The 20,278-nt window shown below is 37.7% G+C and overlaps 1 protein-coding gene across 3 annotated transcripts in view; it reads left to right on the top strand.

Annotated features, from left to right (window-relative positions):
• hlcs (holocarboxylase synthetase (biotin-(proprionyl-CoA-carboxylase (ATP-hydrolysing)) ligase)) overlaps window positions 1-20,278 on the top strand; it is a 48,282-nt gene that overhangs the window by 16,892 nt on the left and 11,112 nt on the right. The gene's annotated exons all lie outside the window — the stretch shown is intronic.

Here is a 20,278-nt window from a genome sequence, read left to right as displayed (position 1 = left end):
ATAATTTTTAAGTGGTCTCTTATTTCTGTCCAGAGCTGTATAGCTAAGCTTCTACACTAACTTATTAAAACTGTTATTCATGGGCAAAAAATAGTTTGTGACTACAGAACTTGGTAAATATCGACCTGTCTTTGTATCTTGAATGCATAAGAGTTGCAATTCAGTTACTCACTAAATAATAACTTATTAACTAAAATTATGACTTAGTATCTCAAAATAGTGACTTACTTTTTCAAAATTATGACTTAGTATCTCAAAATAATGACTTGCTTTCTAAGAATAATGAGATAGCAGTTTACTTAATAATACAAAAATGCGCTGTTTTTTCTTGTTTTAAGGTGGCAGGAATGAACTTCCATATAAACCAGCTAATAAATGCAGAGCCTATCTTTTTTCATCTTTAAAATCTTTTTATTAGTTTCTCCATAAAAGCTCTGTTGGTCGCTACTGGAAGTACAGTAAGTGGTACTAATGCCACCGCTGGTGGCCGCCATGGAAGTGACACAGTCCTCAGAGCTGAGATTCGTTCAGCCTGCTCCTCTCAATAGTACGGTGTGGTGCGGGGGGGAGGCGATCAGAGATCCGAGCTGGAACTAATTTAATGCATGAGTGAGCTCAGCGCAGTAGGGCCGGCCGCGCCTAATGGAGCTCTTTGTCTGCGGCTCCCCTTCACACCGGGAACTCGCCAGTCAACAGGCGGGATCGCAGGCACAGGTGGGAGCCATTAGAGCTGTCATAAAGTTTGAAAAATGGATGGTGGAGCGCAGCTGAAGTGATTGGAAGTGACAGTGTTGTCATTAGGGTTGTAGGAGGTAACGAAAAAAACGGGGGCGAAGGAGGAAAAGAAACTACAGTTTGATTTCCCCCTCGCTTGATTATGAGAGTAATTTCCAGATGTCCCCTGTTACAGTCTGATTAAGTAGTATTATTCTACTCCTAAGAGTCTCGCATTGACCACCATATCTTTACTGAGCTCTCTACCTGCTTTTATAGTGTTTTACAGACACCAAGAGAGAGAGAGAAAGAGAGAGAGAGAGAGAGAATGAACTGTTCTAAATCAGGTTCATGACCCATTCACTGCTAAGGCTGGCTATGTGTTAAAAGTTTAATTATTAATAAACGTGCATAATTTAGTCAACAATAATTTAGTAACATTGAAAACAAAAATGATCATATTGCATGTTTTTTCTTATAACTTTATTTTGTCACTGTTATTAAAAAAAGGAGAAAAAACGTCATAGCTTTCAGTGGACGTAAGTATAATTTTTTTCCAAGCCATATTAAATTATACCACAATATTTCAGATTATTTTTGCAAAACACTATTATAGTATTAGAGATATAAGTTAATGGACAAAACACTAAAATGTTCTTTTTTAATGAATTTAAATACAAATAATATTTATTTCATTTACAAATACCCATTTAAAACATTCAGCAGAAACCATAGACTGTGTATAGCTGGACAGAGCATCGTCTCTCAAAAGTGAAGCCACCACAGGTCGGGCGCCCCCTGCTGTTCGGTTTCAGAAAGCTGCGTAACTCCACCCATCCCCATAGGTTTCAATGGCAAAACAGACAACTTTCAATTATGTTTTTTTCTAATATACTGTAATTCTACCTCCTTTATTTAAATGCAACAGCTAGTGTAACCTCTTCTTATATTGTTAAATTTTTAATTTTTACATCCCCACAGAACTCGTTTTTTAAAACGTTATTCAGCTCTATTCAAAAAGGTGTGGTTATTGTAAAAGGGCTGGGTTACACCTAGCCGGGGGTGGGATGGGCGGGATCATAGACTGTATGAGCTCTGTGGAGGCAGCCCTCAGGGGCGGGGTTATTTAAATGAGTAGGCTGTCTCTCCACAGTCTTTCTCCCTCCTCTGGTCTCTACTGCGCAGACTCGGGTATCAGGATCGCCAACATGGTGGAAGATTTTGGCTTCATTTTCATTGAATGAATGGGAACGGTGACACGGCGTCCATCTTTTTTACAGTCTCTGGCAGAAACTAAGAAATGTACAAAATAAGAATGCTACAGAATAAATAAAGTAATATAAAAATTACTTAGAAAAAATGTACCAAAATATTAGTGCAAAATATGTAGTGAATGCATACACACTAAAAATATACTATGCAAAATATATCATTAAAGCTCCATAGAAAATAATATACCTTATTCAAGACAGAATACTGCCTTTTTTATACATTTGTTCAAATTCTTATTTAAATTTCAATATTACTAATATGATATGGCACATGCCTAGTCTCAGCATATTCAAAAAACCTGCAAAATAGATGTAGTTGTGTGTGGTTTAATATATTTTTAAGGTAAATTAAGGTAAATCAGGTGAGATGCTAATGGACCTGAACAAACTGGATCATTTGTGCATGATATATATACTTGTTCAGTATACCCCGTAGTTGGGTCACGTTGAGGTCAGATTACATTCTGACCACAAACTAACCGTAAATTTGTTTAATCCACATCTGAAAGCGATTACTTTATTCACAACTGTCCACGTGAAACACAAAAAAGATGAAAAAAGGGGCTTAAAATGCAGACATTAAAATAATACACAATGTGTAATGGTATATTGTATTAAGAGTCTATTGTGTTCATATCCTTACATACAACTCCTAGAAATAGATCAGTTCCTAAAACGTGCTGAATTTCATTGGTGAAAATATTTTTTGCTGCTGTACTAAAAGCTTATGGTAAAAAAAACACCAAATATAAGATCATACAGCTCTGGAAATAAGATACCACTTAAAAATTATTATTATTTTTTTTTTTTTCAAATGGAAAACCTCTGAAATATAATCAAGAGGAAGATGGATGATCACAAGCCATCAAACCAAGCTGAACTACTTGATTTTTTCACCAGGAGTAAAGGCATAAAGTTATCCAAAAGCAGTGTGTAAGACTGGTGGAGGAGCACATGCCAAGATGCAGAAAAAATGTGATTAAAAATCAGGGTTATTCCACCAAATATTGATTTCTGAAAAATAGGAATTTGGGAGAAATGTTTTTAGAATAAAACAACAATGTTCATTTCACTCAAACATATACCTATAAATAGCAAAATCAGAGAAACTGATTCAGAATCAGAAGTGGTCTCTTAATTTATTTTTCCAGAGCTGTATATCTGTGATTCATGATTTATTTAGATGGTTATAATTAATCTCCGTATTATATCATTTATTTAGTTTCACTTTTTTTTTTTTTGCTAAAAATCTTAAAGAACAAAATAACTGTCTCCTGTCTCTTTAGCTTGATATTTTCATCTCTGTCTCTCCGTCTCAGAGGGGATAAGGAGGGGTCTATAGTGGGCTGAGTAATAAAGCGCTGCAGGCTTTGGCTGGGGTGTGTGGCGCTGGGTGAGCTGTGTGCTGCGGGTGAAGACGCTTATATTGACGACGGAGCTGAAAGGGGGAAGCTGTGTGAGTGTGGGGGCTCGGTGTGAAGTGTGTGTGTGTGTGTGTGTGTGTGTGTGTGTGTGTGTGTGTGTGAGAGAGAGAGAGAGGTGGGGGGTGCGGTGTGTTTGGTCAGAGTATTAGTGCTTTGTTTGACCAGCACAGACTAATAATAGGCAGTCTGAGAGACAGGCCAGCGTTCTCACAAGGTCACAACTGGGCCGGCATCCCAATGGCCCTCAGAGCACGGGGCCAGGACACCTCCCTGCAGGCCGCAGTCTGCACCCCTGCCTCGGCACTCTCTTTATAACACAGAATAAATAATATATTTCTTTACGTGGTTTTAATATATTTATACACTGTATTAAATCAGTAAAAAAAAATCCAGCTCTGGAAAAAAATAAGAGACCACTTAAAAAATGATGAGTTTCTTTGATTTGACCAAATTGTAAACCTCTGGAATATAATCAAGAGGAAGATGGATGATCACAAGCCATCAAACCAAACTGAACTGCTTGAATTCTTGCACCAGGAGTGGCATACATTTTTCCAAAAGCAGTGTGTAAGACTGGTGGAGCAGAACATGCCAAGATGGTGATTTGATTTCTGAACTCTTAAAAACTTTATGACTATGAACTTGTTTTTTTTTTTTTTGCATTATTTGAAATCTGAAAGCCCTGCATTTTTTGTTATTTCAGACGTTTCTCATTTTCTACAATTAAATGCTCTAAATGACAATATTTTTATTTGGAATTGACAACAAGAGATGTGTGCATTCTTCATATGTTTCAGTTAACAAATCCTGAAGGATTTCAATACAGTTTTAAATTAGAATGAAAAACAATTATTGTAAAATGACAACACTGAAATACTGAGATATTGAGAGTTAAATTAAAATGAAATGAACATCAAGAGTTAATCGTTATCTAGAAATTGAGATTAAATCTCGAGTTAGATAACCCATATTTTTTTATTTAATGGAAACTTCCAGTTTATTTTTAGCAGTATCATTATCATATCTTTTTGTTTACAGATTTCCTACACCATTGAAAACAAAAAATCTAAAAATATTGATTGATTTAATTTAAATCTGAATTATTTGAGAGATTCGACTTTTTTTTTTTGCAAAATAAAAAACTACTGTAATTTAACCAGATTTTACTAGACCATGTAAATGATTAATGTTAATATTAATAATGCTTTTATTAAGTGGTATAATAGATAACTTTTTTGACATCAAGCAGCAAAATTGAATAAAATTTAAATATCCTGTATTTCTACTTTTCAGAAATAAGCTGCATTTATCATTATTATTTTTAGCCAGCACTGGATAGTCTGTTAAGTCCAGTTTGTTTGCTTGTGGTGGTTCACTATGGGAGATTTTTGTGTTACACATGCATTCAAAGAGGGCCCCACACACACATACAGACTTGTACATTAATACACATCAGTTTAATGCTACTTTTCCTGAGCTGGCAAACTTTGTACTTGATACTAGATGCTTAGAGCTTTAAACCTGCTTTAATGTGTATTTTCTCTCTGTCTCTCTTTCTCTATTTCATATTCAGTTACTTCCAGAGCGACGATACTGTAAAGAAAATGTTTTCCATCCTCCAGATCGAGTTTAACGTCAGTCACCGATGTTTAAATTCTCCCTCAGCTGAAGATATGCTATATTATAATCACATAACGCTACATAATGATTTATTTCCTCTGCAAATGACTGTGTTCTTGGCGTTAAGAGCAGCGCAGGTTTGTGCGAGCTCCTCACGCGAGTTGGGTGTGTTTGAGTGCTGGTGGAAGCATAAGCAGGGCAGTCAAACACCTCCTCCTCTTCCTCAGCGAGAGTAATTAACACACACACACACTCGGCCGCTGCAGACTGAGGCACCACTGTGGACCCTCGTAGCTGCAATCAGCGCTTGTTTTAACAGCGAATCCCAAATCCAAACGGACACTGCGCAGAATTAGACTCTGTTTCCTGTGAAAAACACCGATGCTGTGTTGGAAGTGCGAGCGGGGGGAGGGAGGGGATCACAGTTACTAAAGCAGCAGGTTTGTACATAAAGCAAAAGTGGTCCAATTGACCTCGCATGCTCTAGGGCCAATTATCTGAAATTGTAAGCAGATGCTATGAGCCCTTATTTCATATTCTTGGACCATCTGGCTCAGAGCGCAGGAATAAGAGTTTACATGTCCGCCGAGCGGAGGAATAGAGCGGAGGCCGGGGTCAGGCACAGAGGAGAGGGGCTCACACTCTCATACAATCACACACACTCACACACACTATATAAAATGTCTGTACATTAAGTATGCACCGTTTTATGTCAGTCTTATGGCAAAGTCTCCCTTTCGTACAATTTAACTACAATTTTATTTAAGTACTCTTAAAAAAAATACCAGCTGATCTCTCTGCTATATAAACATTCAATGACAAATAGGCCAAAAGAAATGCTCCACAATTACATGGAATTAAATCTACAATTCCAGTTTTATTGCTTTTATGAAAATGTTGCAATTTTCCTTTTCTTTTACACTTTTCATCACGCTCCTTAACATCCAATTAGTTTCTTACTGTCAAGTACTACTAGTACTGAAGTCTGGTCTCAGCTTTAACAACATCATTTTGACTCGGCCTTGACTCAGGTTAAGCCTTTGGTTAAGGAGGACTTCCAACTTCCAACTTTCTTTCAAGGCCTTTTGAGTGCAAGGCCTCCCTTACTTTATTTATTTTTTTTATTCCCGAGAGCACAGCTGTGTAAAGTGAAAGCATATTTTTAAAACCATAAGCATCCTCACCACCACTTACACTGCGCATTCATTTTTAATTCTTAAAAAAATATATATCTTAAAACAGTTTAAAGAATGTTAGAGAAATTAATTGATATTCTACGTTTAAAGCTATAAGAAAATATTATACAACTTATGGGGCCACTTCAGTTTCTGAATCAGTTTCTCTGATTTTGCTATTTATAGGTATGTGTTTGAGTAAAATTAACATTGTTGATTTATTCTATAATCTACAAACAACATTTCTCCCAAATTCCAAATAAAAATATTGTAATTTAGAGCATTTATTTGCAGAAAATGAGAAATAGCTGAAATAACAAAAAAAGATGCGGAGCTTTCAGACCTCAAATAATGCAAAGAAAACAATTCATATTCATAAAGATTTAAGAGTTCAAAAAACAATATTTTATGATGAATAGACCAAAGAAATGCCCCAAAATGAATTAACTAAATCCTTTTAAAAGTCCTTTTTCTGTAGAATAAATATTTAGCATTTTTTTATGTACATCTATATACATATACACCCAAAGTCTACTGGTCTTCTACACACACTCAGAATCTTAAGCCAAAGTCTTTAGATGTCTTTAAATGAAAATGAAGAGACCACACACTAATAAAGAAAAAAGTAGAGCATATTGAACTGGCCCATATCAAAACCCTGCTGTTTCATTTCCCTCGTATCGTATCGTTTCAGCAAGGAACGTTCAGTGTTCCTCAATATAGACACTTTAGAGCTAAAGCTTTTAAATGGGTTTATTTTTGGTGCTGCTGTTTTTTTTCTGATCACTTTAAATTCAGCTGAATAAGGACTATCTGAAGACTAAGCTCTGAAGAGAGAGAGAGAGAGACGGAGGGGCGAGAGAGGATGTGTCCTGCTTGATTCCGTAATGGAGGACAATTCTGATTGATCAGCTTCAAGGCGCTGTTTGAAAATGATAATTTGCACTCCTCTTGTGAAAACAGGATTATTCCAATTAATCACATTTCCAGATTAGAGCTCTTCTATTGATCATCACATTTATGCCAGTCACTGATCAATACTAATATGCTTATGCTAATTGGAGGAAATCCACTTTTAAAGATGCACATTGATGCCAGGAATGGGCTATAACGTGCCTCTTTTCTGGGATTTGCTGGGCAGTCAGAAGTCTGTGTTTGCAGTGATTTTCTGTGTGGAGGATAGATGATATTTTATATTTAGTTTTTTAAGGTGCTATTTGTTGTGTTTTATGCAGCTAGAGACTCACTGAACAAAATGTCCAGTATTATTACAGTTCTTAATTTTGGTTAATGCAATTTAATTCCGATATCAGTGTCCGATATCTACAAATGTCTGAAAAATGAAAGTTTTAATATGTAAAATGCTCCCTTTAATAATATCTTGTTTTGGCAAATTCTGCTTGTCACATTTCGGATTTTTAGTTTTTTAATGTTTTTGTCAGGTGATTAAAAGTAATCAAATTGATTACATGCTTTGTGATGAATTAATCTATCACATTCATCATCAAACTATTTTAAACTGTACTGTTCAGTTGAATAGCTGGGGAGCAAATAAATGAATAAATAAATAAATAAATAACTGGCATAGACTATAAAGAAAATCCCTGAAACGAACATCTTTTGCTATGTTTTTCTTTTTTATGCTGAATTCGGACTTCCTGACAGAATCTGGCTTAAAATGTTCAGTGGTTTGTTGTGAGGAAAAAAATAATATTGATAGTTATTGATGAACAGAAATCTGTTGTGTGTATTCTCCTATCTGATGCACATTCAGTAAATGCAAAGAGGAATCTGATTCTTGCTGGGAGTCAACACTGACATCAGATCTGACCGTTTACATTCATGTTGCCTACAAATCGGATACGTGTTCATTATAATGCCACATATGAAACTCAAATGATTAAAATCTGAATTTGATATGTCCACACAGCCCTGAATATAATTGGATCTGTGTAACATTTTGTGTAGTTTCTTCAGCTTGGTAAAGTAAATGTAGAATACCTGACCAGATAATAAGCATTTTATTTACAATTTGCACAGACCAGTATGATCATTTAATTCAGTCAGTGGCTCTTTACATTTAGTACATTAGCATTACCATTTTAGAACGTGAGAAATGCTGAAACTTCAGTCCAAACTAAAATATTAAATTCAATATTCTATATTTTTACATTTTAAATTTTAAAATTGAATTCACCTGTAATTGTACAAGATAATTTCATTGTAAAATAATTATGCCAGTAATTAATCAAGTCAGCTGCATTCCCTAGCGTTCCGAGTCACAGCCCGTAGTGTTCCTAAGTGCCAGTTTAAGATGATGTGTTCTCTACAGAGAGGCCGCGGCCTGCTCTGTCCCGTATGACTGCAAACACACTGCTGGAGAACATCTTCATCAGGCCCTGTTTGAAAATAGAGTGAGGGACTAAAGGCAGTTTCAGGGTGGTAGAGTAGAGAACTAGCTGGCCAAATCCTGCTATTGTGTGTGTGTGTGTGTTTCTCTCTCTCTCTCTCTCTATCTGTGTGTGTGTGTGTGTCTCTCTCTCTCTCTCTCTCTCTCTCTCTCTCTCTCTCTCTCCCTCTATCTGTGTGTGTGTGTGTGTCTCTCTCTCTCTCTATCTGTGTGTGTGTGTATGTGTGTGTATGTGTGTGTATGTGTGTGTATGTGTGTGTATGTGTGTGTATGTGTGTGTGTGTAAGTCTGTCTGTCCATCCCCTTCTCTGATCTCTCTGATGGTGGCCGTGTGTTCTCTGACCCCCTCTCTTCCCTCACTTCAGTCTTTGGGTAAGTGACCCTTTAGGCTCAGCGGCCTGTGATCTGTGTTCTCACACACACACACACACACACACACACACACACACACACACACACTGCAGTGAAAGCTCTGCCTCTCTCCTTCTCCCAGATCTCTCTCTTTCAGCCCTTTGTGTTTCTTTGTGGTGAGCCGGTTGTAATCAGTAGCACTACAATGATCCTCTGCTGGCAGGAGAGGTTTTCAGAGACCCCCGCCCTTCAGGAGGCCCGCCTGCTGCTCTTTCGCTGGTCAGCAGGACAGTCCTGTTGTCTCCCAGAAATGCTGTATAAAGACTACAGCTGTGACGAGTCTGCTCTGTTTTGTTGAGCTGTGTATTGGCAAGAACCTAGCAATACAATGTGTGTAACGGTACTGAGGTAACATTTCAGTTTATTGTATATATTGTGATACTCTTAGCAAGGTGATGCTTTGTATTTAAATATAGTTTAAGCAAAACAGTTTACCGTATTATTCGCATTATATATTTATAAAACTATATTTTTGTCAAACAAGCGCTAGATGTTAATCTACACAGATTTTTCTCCGGAAAACTGTTTATTTGGGTGAGTAAAGAGTTTCAGTTTATTTACAATAAGCTAAGCAATAGCACTAAGGCTGGAGCATTAGCATTAGCATTGGCTAACCACTAACAGCGCTACACTGAGGAACCCTGAGTGTTCTGGTAAGCCAGGGCAATATAAGCTAGTGGTTTGTCCCTCATAGCTTATTATAACCGGTAAACGCGCAGTCTGCAGTCCGATATACTCACCTCTGAACGACGAAAGAGCTAGCGCAGTTAGCATCTAATGCTAATGCTGCTCCAGCAGTGCCAGCCAGAGTTAGTAGCAGTCTGCAGTCCGATAATACTCACCTCTGAACAGGGTAATAGCGGTTAGCGGCAAATGCTAATGCTACTCCACCCCCAGTAAATTCAGCCACTTTAAAACACTAAGCCACTAATGCAGCATCACTGAGTTAGACACGCAGCGTGCTGGTAAGAAAACGCAGCACTCCAACTCTGATAAATTAGCTAAGAGTGATGTGGAGAGAGAGTGCCATTTACACACCCAGAGGGGGCATGGCCAATTGTGCTCTCTCTCAGACTCCGGCTGCTGATGGCAAACATCACAAGTCGGGATGGTTACGGGTTGAAACATGAGAGTCTACATATGTTTGTAATGCTCAACATGGCGTCTGGTTATAGCTAAAGCCCCACCTTTAAAAGCCTCACTCTTGAAAAGCCTTGGCCAATATAGAGATCCATGCACAGCACTCAGATCCAGCCATAATATCACAAAAAATAATAATTGATCAAAACATTACAAAATATTCTCTCCCCATTCATAGAGATCAGGCAAAAAATCTGATCTGACCTTTTACATTCATGTTTCATGTCCACAAATCATATACAGATATGTAACGATTCTAGTACCACATATAAAAGTGACTCAAATCCGATTTGTCCACACAGCCCTGAAAAAATCTGATCTGTGTCACATTCCGGTAAAATGAATCAGACTTGAGTCACTTCAGCCTGGTATTGTGGGTAAAGATTAGATCTTGTAGTATACATAATTATACCAAGTCAGATAGTTTTATTATATTTCTGATTTATATAGTTTTAGCCCTAGCAGAGGCATGCTTGATTCGTACCCACTTTCACAGTCCTGTTTCAGAGCAAAATCAGCCTGTTTACATTTTGTAAAAGGTTGTGTCCTATCCTATATGAACCCTGATCCCTTCAGCACTATGTTTTCATAAAACAGAGTGAAACGGTGAAATATGCTCATGGTCTGGCTATGTTTCCATGGTCATATGTCAAGAGCCTATGAGGGGAAAGAGCTTGAGGGTTCTGACATGCTGCTTGAATTCTGATCCCCAGGACTTACACGGTGCATTACACCTCCGTGAAATGGACAAATTTGTGCCTTCATACTGGATAACATGCTGTTCTAAAGAACATGCCCTCCCAGAAGCTAGATGGAATAGCCCGGAAACAAATGGCTACCAAAAGTAAGCTGTAAATTAGGGTAAAACTGGTCCTGGATAGTTTTGATTAGGGAAATGGGTGCTTGTTTCACACATTGTTAAATTTCTACAGCCATGGTATAATGAGAGAAATGGTTTAAAGGGGTGTGTTCATATGGATCTTGTAGAGAAAGTTGTGGACTTTTAAAATAAATTGGTGGATGCAAAGCAGAGGTTTGAGAGTTTGTTAAGTTTTCTAAATATTTAAATTTAATGTTGAGGTTAGTACATTTGTGGTTAATCAGAAAAATAACATTACATTCTCTTTGGAAACTGTTTTACCTTGCAGTATACAGAAATGCACCATTTCTAATTTGATTTTGAAGTGTTACATTCATAGATGGTTCAGGAACACCCACAGCTCTTATGGTAAGGCAACGTGAATTATCAGAGTTCGAGTGAGGCCTAATAGTGGCGTTCTGATGTTGCTTAGATTTGCAGATTTCCACTAATGCCGCTCAACAGCACTACACTGAGGAACCCTGAGTGTTCCGGTAACCCAGGGCGATATTAGCTAGCAGATTGTCCCACATAGCTTGTTTTAACATGGTAAACGGGAAAGCTACAGTCTGATATACTGACCTCTGAACGATGAAAAAGCTAACTAGCGTTTAGCGCAGTTAGCGAGTAATGCTAAATCTGCTCCAGCAGTGCTAGCTGGGCTTAGGAGCAGGCGACAGGCTGATAGTACTCACCTCTGAATGGTAAAAGAGTTAGAGCTTAGTGGGTAATGCTGATTTTGCTCCAGCAGGCTACAGGCCAATAATACTCACCTCTGAACAGCAAAAGAGTTAGCCGTTAGTGGGTAATGTTAATTTTGCTCCAGCAGTGCTAACTGGGGATAGGAGCAGGCTACTGGCCGATAATACTCACCTCTGAACGGCAAAAGAGCTAGCGCTTAGCACGGTTAGCAGCTAATGCTAATACTGCTCCACTCTCGAGTCTAAATTCAAACAGGTAAAATTCATACAGAAGGCTCACAGAATTATAAGGCACACTGGCGTTTTTTGGGACCTTATAGTGTGAAAAATACAGTATTACGGATTATTATTATACTTATGTAGATGGTTTAAATAAGTAAAGTTGTGTTCCCTATGTTAAAGCAGACACACAGTGGACAGATTCACTGTCTTGTCCACCAGCATTAAAATAGTGGGCATTTAAGCCAGAGAGGTCAGATTGGGCAGCTGGGATGGTCCCATCAAGCCAGTGAGGATTAAAGCAGCAATTTAGTTTTTTTTTTTCTTCTCCTCTCCTGCCAAGAGAGAGTGGCAGGACTGGCTGGCTGAAACGGCAGCATTTGATATGTTGCTCTCGCAGCGAATCTCGCCCATTGTTGGCGTCTAATTGCTAATTGTTGGCCTTTTTTTCCTCCCTGCGTCTCTCTTTTGTGGGCGTTATTGGGAATTTTTCTAATGCGTTTTGGGTTCCTTGGCCGCGGCCGCCCTCTGAGCCGCTCAGTGGATGTGCTTTCAAAATGAGATTAACTTTGGAGGAATGCATTAGACTGGCTGCTGCAAAGCTCACAGACTTGAGCTCTGGCTTATTATAGATCGCCCACTTCAGCCCCTCACACCCTCCTCACACCCCTCACCCCCCTCATCCCCTCGCCCTCTCTCTCTCTACACCCCTCCCAGCCCCACAGCTCTTATTGACGGTGGCTCTTTGAGCTGTAAGAGCATTACTCTGTTTAGGAGAGAGATGTTTGGGTTGATCCGAGCCTGATCTCATATTTGTGTAGCAGAAATTAATTTGACGCTGCTTTGCATGCTAATCTGCCAAGATTGATTTAAACCGGACAAAGACAGAGAAAGAGAGGTATAAAGGGCGAGAGACACAGTCCTCTTACAGCAGCTTATTTCCACTGCTCAACACCACCAGCTTTCATTCTGTCGTTTTCCTCTTCTTGTAAAACTTCTCATATAATTTGCTCCTTACCTGTGATGTTTTTTTGCTTTTGTTTTTTATATATATATATATATATATATATATTTATTTATTTATTTATTTATTTTGTCCAGTAACAATGGACTTTTTAAAATGTTGAAAGTCAGTTGGATTAAAAGAAATAATGGGTTAAAAACATTAAAAATATGGGCTTGATTTTTTTTCTTGAGTGTACTCTCTATGTTGACACACAGTTGTGTGTTAAGGACTACTGTACTTTTAGCTTGTTTAGTTAGAAACTTTATTAATATTTTGTTTCAGGAAGTACATTATTTAACTATTTAAAGCTAATTAATTTTGAGATTTGTAAAATAAATGTATTTATTTATTTGTATTATGTTTTTGTTTTCTGTTTAATTTATTGATTTGTTTATTATTTAAGATTTATTTCTATAATGTAATTTCAGTATGTCCTCAAAACATTTCACAGTTGCTGGTATTTTAGCCTGTTTATTTTTCCTGTTTATTGTTTTTCTACTTTTATTTATATATTTTAATATTTTTTACAATGTATGTTTATTGTTTTGTGTAAAAGTCTCAAAAAAAGTCAACCAGACTGTGAAGGAACACAAGGAATCATTTAGTATTGTTATACAAAACAAAAATACTCTGTGAAGTATTTACTAGGTGGATCTTGTCTTGGGTGCTGTTAACTTGTGGTATTGATGAGAGCCAGTTTAATCATAATATTTTTCTGGTATTTGTAACTGCACTTGAGGAAACAGATTGACGGACATTTCTTGAAGTATTTTTTTATTTACTTAGTTAAGTAGTTCTTTAATTTGTTTATTTTCATATGTAAAAGCAAAACAAATAGACTTTCTTTAATATTTTTTTCATTTTCCTTCAATCGTCTCTGAATATATTGTCATACAAGTTTTTTTAGCTCTTAATTTTATTAATATTTCTGTCAATTTCTGCCATTGGGATTGGGAACAGCAATTAGGAATTAAATTATTATTATTATTATTATTATTTTAGAATTTGTCCAAGAAAGGCCTTTTTTTTTTCTTAGCCTTGACATAACTTAGTGTTACTCAAGAAATCTGCAGTTTGGTTTTGTATTGTATGTGGATGACGATTTGCTCTACATTTAATAGAGTGAATTTCTTCTGCACCTGTAATACCTGTCTGTTCATACATTCAGCCATTCAGACGACAATTCTTTCCACTTACCACATGCGCGCACACACGCACTCTCACACACACACACACACACACACTCCCTCACAGATGCGCACACACATACACAGCTGTATCATACACTCCCTTAGGTGTGCTCAATTTAGTCTCTGCACAAGTGCGGCGGTGCGGCGGCGCGGCGGCTGAGAGGTCGCGGCTGCCTCTCCTCTCCCTGTTAGCTGCTGATGTTCTTATTAAAAGTTCATTTGTTTGGCTGAAGGAGTGCGGAGCGCCGCCCGGGCCTCGCGTCCGCCCTCGCTGCTTCTTGATTTGTAAAGCAGCAGCGTTCGGCACGATCCGCCGCTCGGGGTTCTCTGGAGCTCCTGCCAAACAGTGCAAGCGCTCAATTATCCCCAGCGCTGGGGCCGCCTGCCTAACCGGCCTCCACCGCCTCGGGGTCAGGATCCTACCGGCTGCACCCTGCACCCCGCTCCCAGGCGCAGCAACCGTCTCGCTTTCTTTCTCCGTCTCACTGCATTCGGATATGTGCCTTTCTTTCTTTCTTTCTTTGTGTGTGTCTTTTTATAAGGCACCATCTACTCTGTTCAGTTCATGTTTTTTTAGTCAGAGATGTACAATAATGAATTTTTTTCTACATTAATCTTTATCACAATATCACCAAATGTTTGTAAAATCCAATCAAGCACTTTAACAAATCTCAGAGCTGTATATACATATATAGTACCACTCAAAAGCTTGGCCACACTTTAAATTCAGTGGTTTTCCATTACTTTACTGAATACTAAACAAATACTAAAGTCATCAAAACTGTGAAGAAAAAAATGTGGAATTATTTACTAAATAAAATAAAATCTTAAACAGAAATGTTTTATATATGTTTTATATTTTGGATTCTTCAAAGTAGCACCTCTTCCTTAGATGACAGTTTTGCACATCTTGGCTGGATTTTCTCAGTCAGATTTAGGTAGAGGTAGGGTTACCTGAAATGGCAAGAGATTTTTTTTAATTACTTGAATTTCTTTTTCCTCTTAATGTATTTTGAAAGCATCAGTTGAGAAGAGGTAGAGTTACAGGTATACAGTGTATAGCTCTATTTAAATAATGTTCAAATACATATTATGGCAAGAACTGCTCAACTAAATAAAGAAAAAAAAATGAAATTATGAAAAAAGGTCAGTAAATCCGAAAATTTCTAGAACTGTAAAAGTATCCTCAAGTGCAGTCACAAAGACCATCAAAAATGTTATGATATAACTGTCTCTCATTAGGACCGGCCCAGAAAAAGAAGATCAAGAGTTACCAGCCTCAAAAACTGCCACTCGCATAATATTTTATCAGATTATTAAATTATTCCTTATGTGTTCCTTCATAGTCTGGATGACTAATTAGTTCTAATTAGTGTGTATGTAATAATTAATAAGAAATTGACAATTTGATCTCTCATTTTGCAGAGGTCGGTTGACCCAATATAACCAAAAGATAAGCAGTTTCTGATATGTGCCTTAAAATGTTTCTTTTATCACATATAAAACAAAAGCTATGCTTTGTAATGTTACAATCTAGTGATTTATCTTCAAAGTCACACACTGGCAACACACTTACATGCCTAAAAACATACTTTATACAATAGGAAATGCTGCTATTAGTGTTATTACTAAATTCATTTGTTAGGATTTCTAGTGGTATGTTGATACTAAGCTGACGACAAATAACTGGAACACTTAAACTAAATGGCATACTTTTTATTTCCGTAAGGCTTCCACCCCACTACTGCTGCTGCTTTAAATGACATCACAGAGAAACTTAACGTAACAAAATAAAAAAATAATGAAGCTGGATACTGACATTTTTACATGGTTTAGTTGCTGCTTTTAAATGTTAGACAAACTCTGTCAAGCTCAACTCAATCACCCTGTCACACAAAATGTTGTATATATTGGGAAAGTAGTATTTTTATTTAAATGTTTACACTTGTTAAACATGTGTGCCACTCTAGGTAAGATGCTTGATTACATTAAACACTGTAGCCATATAGGGATGCAATTTGTGTTAATTCATTTATTTCAAAATTTAGTTGTTCTTGATTGGAACATTGTGAACATTTTTCAACAATTTGTTCCACTGGAAAAAAAACATGATTGGTTGATTCCACAATCACCTCTCTAATGAATTAATCATTAGTGCTTACCAATCCTTATCAATGGGTTAAAGCAACCATAACATGTAATGAGACTAGTACTGTCACACTTACTGAATTTAAATATGAGCAACATTCTTTTAAATTAAGTTTACAAAAAATTATACACATATTTTCTTTTCTAAAACACCTTGAAGGCTGCAGGGATTTACAATAGACCACAATGCAGTTCAACACCATAATTAACACCACATAATTAACACCAAAGTTCACATTATTTTATCACTACTGTATATCAGAATCAGTGTGTGCATCTTGCATTATTAATTCACCAGTATTTTATCAGCATTATATTACATATTATATTTCAAGGCCTACTGTAATAGTGAAATGCAATAGAAGAAACAATACTTTAAGACGGTCAAAGCTGCTGATTGCAGTTATGGTACATTTTTCTGGTATGTCTTCCTTTGTCTCTTTTCCATTGTCTATTTCTCGTATTTAAATAATAATAATACACAACATGATTCTGTAAGTAATGTTTTTTATCTTCCCGGCATTCTCTCTCAGCTCAGCTCAGCTCAGCTCTCATCAGCACTTAAAACAGTCAGTTCAGTTACGAGTCGTCCCAAGTCAAGCATGCTCTCTTTTCTTGACCATTCGATTGATATTCAAACATATATATAAATATATAGTTAAAATATTTTTCTGAAATCTGCTCGTGTGCCAGAAGCGGCTCAAGGATTTCTTGACGTTCCTGCCGCCCACACTCCGTGTTTTTGTTGTTTTTTTCCTGATGATGGCAGCACGTGATGGCGGTTTCTTGGCTGTTGGGCTCTTACAACGTGTCCGATTCAATTAGCTCAAGTTTGAGGGAAGAAATTCCTGAGTCTACAAATTAGCATTCGGTTTCCTGCGTCCTCTCCTCCTTAGCCACTTTTGAATCTGCATTTCTCGTAGATACCTATTTGTCCGCGATGAACGCCTGAATGTAGTAATAATACGAGGTCAGATTCCAAGGACGCGGTTAAACGTTCCTTTGCTATTCAAATAAGCCGCACCGAGCAGTCACTGTAAGCAGTAACATCATTTTTCCAAACCAGACTGTTTCCTTAGTGTGTCTGGACCATTTTTATAGGCTGGAATTAAGGGGGTTCACAACTGTATGCAGAACTTTCAAATCGCCAATCCGACTGATGCTTCAGCTTCATTAGTTCTCAGCGAAGCTCAGTCTAAGGCCGGTGTTCCTTTTACATTTTGCAGCACAGATAAAGCTCTCCTCTGTTCTAATAGAGTTGCCACCTCAGTCTCCTGTTCACGGCGACTGTTTGGTCTAGGAATTTAGCGGATTATGGGAGCGCAGTTCAAAGTCTCTCTCTATAACACTGTCTCTTTGCATCAGAAAGCCCTGAATCACCGCGCTGTGTCCCAGCCTCCCGGGCTTTGGCCGAAGAGATTGAGCTTCCCCCGGTTAAGCTCTTGTGCAAATTTATTTTCTGTAAATGACAGATTGCACCAAGATTCCCTCCAGATTCCTGAGCTTGTTGAGCATCCAGCCAGCCTGGATAGATGCAGAATTCTGGCTCTGTTTAAGAGGGAAATCGTGGCTCTAAAAGCAGCTATACAAACAAATAATATAAATATATCTCTTCAGTTGGAAACCTCAGAACACAGATGCTGTCCATTTTGATTCCTCCTCAGAAACCTCTGTTGAAATCCTGGACATGTGCTGGATAAGATTGTGCATTAAGTAGAGGACTAGCCTGTGTGATTTTCTTTTGAAAAATCTCTGATGTAAGAAAATGCTGACATTATGCTTGGATTATTCTTTTGATTTGTTTTTTGTTTTGGAAATTGGGTGCTGTCTTTATTAGCAGAGGTTTTTCAGTAATTTCTTCCCATCCAAATACACACACCAGCATCAGTAAACATTTAAGTGCCGTTTACCTTCTGTAAAATGAGCTGTAAAAATAACCTCAGGTTGTATGTATCCAGTGCAAAGCAATATAGGTGTAAATATGTTGTCATCTTCTATGGAAAAGGAGTTATTCACTATTTTTTCTCAAGAATGAAGGAGTTTAAGCTTATTTTTCGCTAAAAGTGTCCAACTTTGCTTAGTCCACTTTGTCATGCAGTTTGCCATGACAGGGTGCAGTGGCGCAAAAAGGGGGTATGCAGCCTATGCGATGCATAGGGGCGCTGCACTAGAGGGGGCGCCAAATCAAAGCCCCAAATATTTTTCCTCTCCGGAGAAACAGCCAATCAGCTTGCTGGTTTGCGGAGCGCAGTGGGAAAGTAATGACAGGACGTATCTCACCCCCCCGCAACTGATGATTTTAAAACGTATCTCTCCCCCCCGGGGGCGCAGATACTACGTTTGCATACACCCCAACAAGTATGTAGTTGCGCCCCTGACAGGATGGACGGGTGGATTACAGAAAATAAATATAAAGTGGTTTGGGTGACAAAGTATAATTTCTGTGTAGTCTGAAGTCTAAATATGATGTAAAGTCAATAGAAAAAAAATTGAGTCATTTTAAAAGGCACAATATTCTTTTGAGCTGAGATTCTCTATATTTTTTTATAGACTCCTCTCCATTCACTGTATTCCAAAATAGAAACTATTCTAATGTGAGAGAATATAATCAACACAGCTCAGCTGAGAGGAAAGGTTAATGTATATCCATAAGTTAGAAAAGATGTCTGGATCTGTCTTAACAAAAAAGCTACTTCAGGCGGAAGTTTGATAGATATTAACCCAGAACAAACAGCCAGGCATCTTCCCTTACAGACCACTGTACTGTGCCTCTTGACTAAAAGCCTCTTGACTTCCGTGTGTTCAGTGTGAATATACTATACTATACAATAACAGTAAAATCTGTGTTTTAGACTAGTCCCTATTATCTCAAGCTAACCTGTTTATCTAAGGCTGCCACAGGACTACCGCAGGTTAAACAAATCAGTGTTTGTGTCAAATAAACTAATGCTGCTTTCCATTTGAGCTAATTTCCAGAATTTCCTATTTCCAAGTTGGATGTTTTAACTGAAACACTACAGGGTCCCCTTCCTACTAGGATAGTCGGGGAGTTCAGAATCCAAAATGACTGCTCCCACACAAACAGTAGTAAGTCATACACATGATGCTGTCTGTCTCTAAACTAAAATATAGCACGTTCAATAAATTCAGGGAATTTTTGAGTACATTTTTATAATTTTTATATAAAATAGTATGTTTTCATATTTTTATGTTTCTCCTATAATTCAGAAACTAAATTCAGGGACTTTTAAATTGAAAGCCTTCAGAAACAGAAAGTAGTGAAAAATATATGATGCATTATGAGCATTAGCATTATCCACTAGCCGCGCTCGCGATTTTCCCCGTTCAAAGGGGAGTATTATTGGCCTGTAGCCTGCTGCTAACCCCGGCTAGCACTGCTGGAGAGGTTAGCCCCTAATGCTAAAGCTCCAGATGTTAATTGATGGTGCCTCATAATATGGTGCGCCTTATAGTGTGAAAAATACGGTACTCATCCAAACTTCTAAAATGCAGTTCAATGCAGTAACACATGCACACACACTATTGAGTAAGGCGGTAAAAAATCTGAACATTTTTATAATAATTGTGCTTCTGAAAATCACCTTTTGCCATGCTGTCATGGAGTCGTTTTAAATGTGTTGAAATCATGATGAAAGCTTAGGTATTTCAAGCCGTTCCAGGATATATTTTCCTCGAATCCTTAGGGCAGATAAGAACACATCTAAACTACCAGAACTTACTGGTACTTGAACCATTTTTGGTAAATAATTTTCTGAATATTAAAATGCAGCGTAGGTATCAGAAGATGACTCAAAAATACTCAAGAACCCATATTAAGAAATGGCCGCTGTCTCAAAATTTAGCTACATTTCCTTTCTTTCCTGAAATCGATGCTTATTGCACTGTTACTGGAGGCACTTGCAGGTTTTGTGCCCTCATTGACCATGTGTCTAAACCCATCGCAGCATCTGGCAGAATAATTATCTGTTT

Source organism: Astyanax mexicanus, chromosome 20 (genome assembly GCF_023375975.1).
Source record: "Astyanax mexicanus isolate ESR-SI-001 chromosome 20, AstMex3_surface, whole genome shotgun sequence".
Classification (NCBI taxonomy): Eukaryota; Metazoa; Chordata; class Actinopteri; order Characiformes; family Acestrorhamphidae; genus Astyanax; species Astyanax mexicanus.
This window is presented reverse-complemented; position numbering and strand designations above follow the sequence as displayed.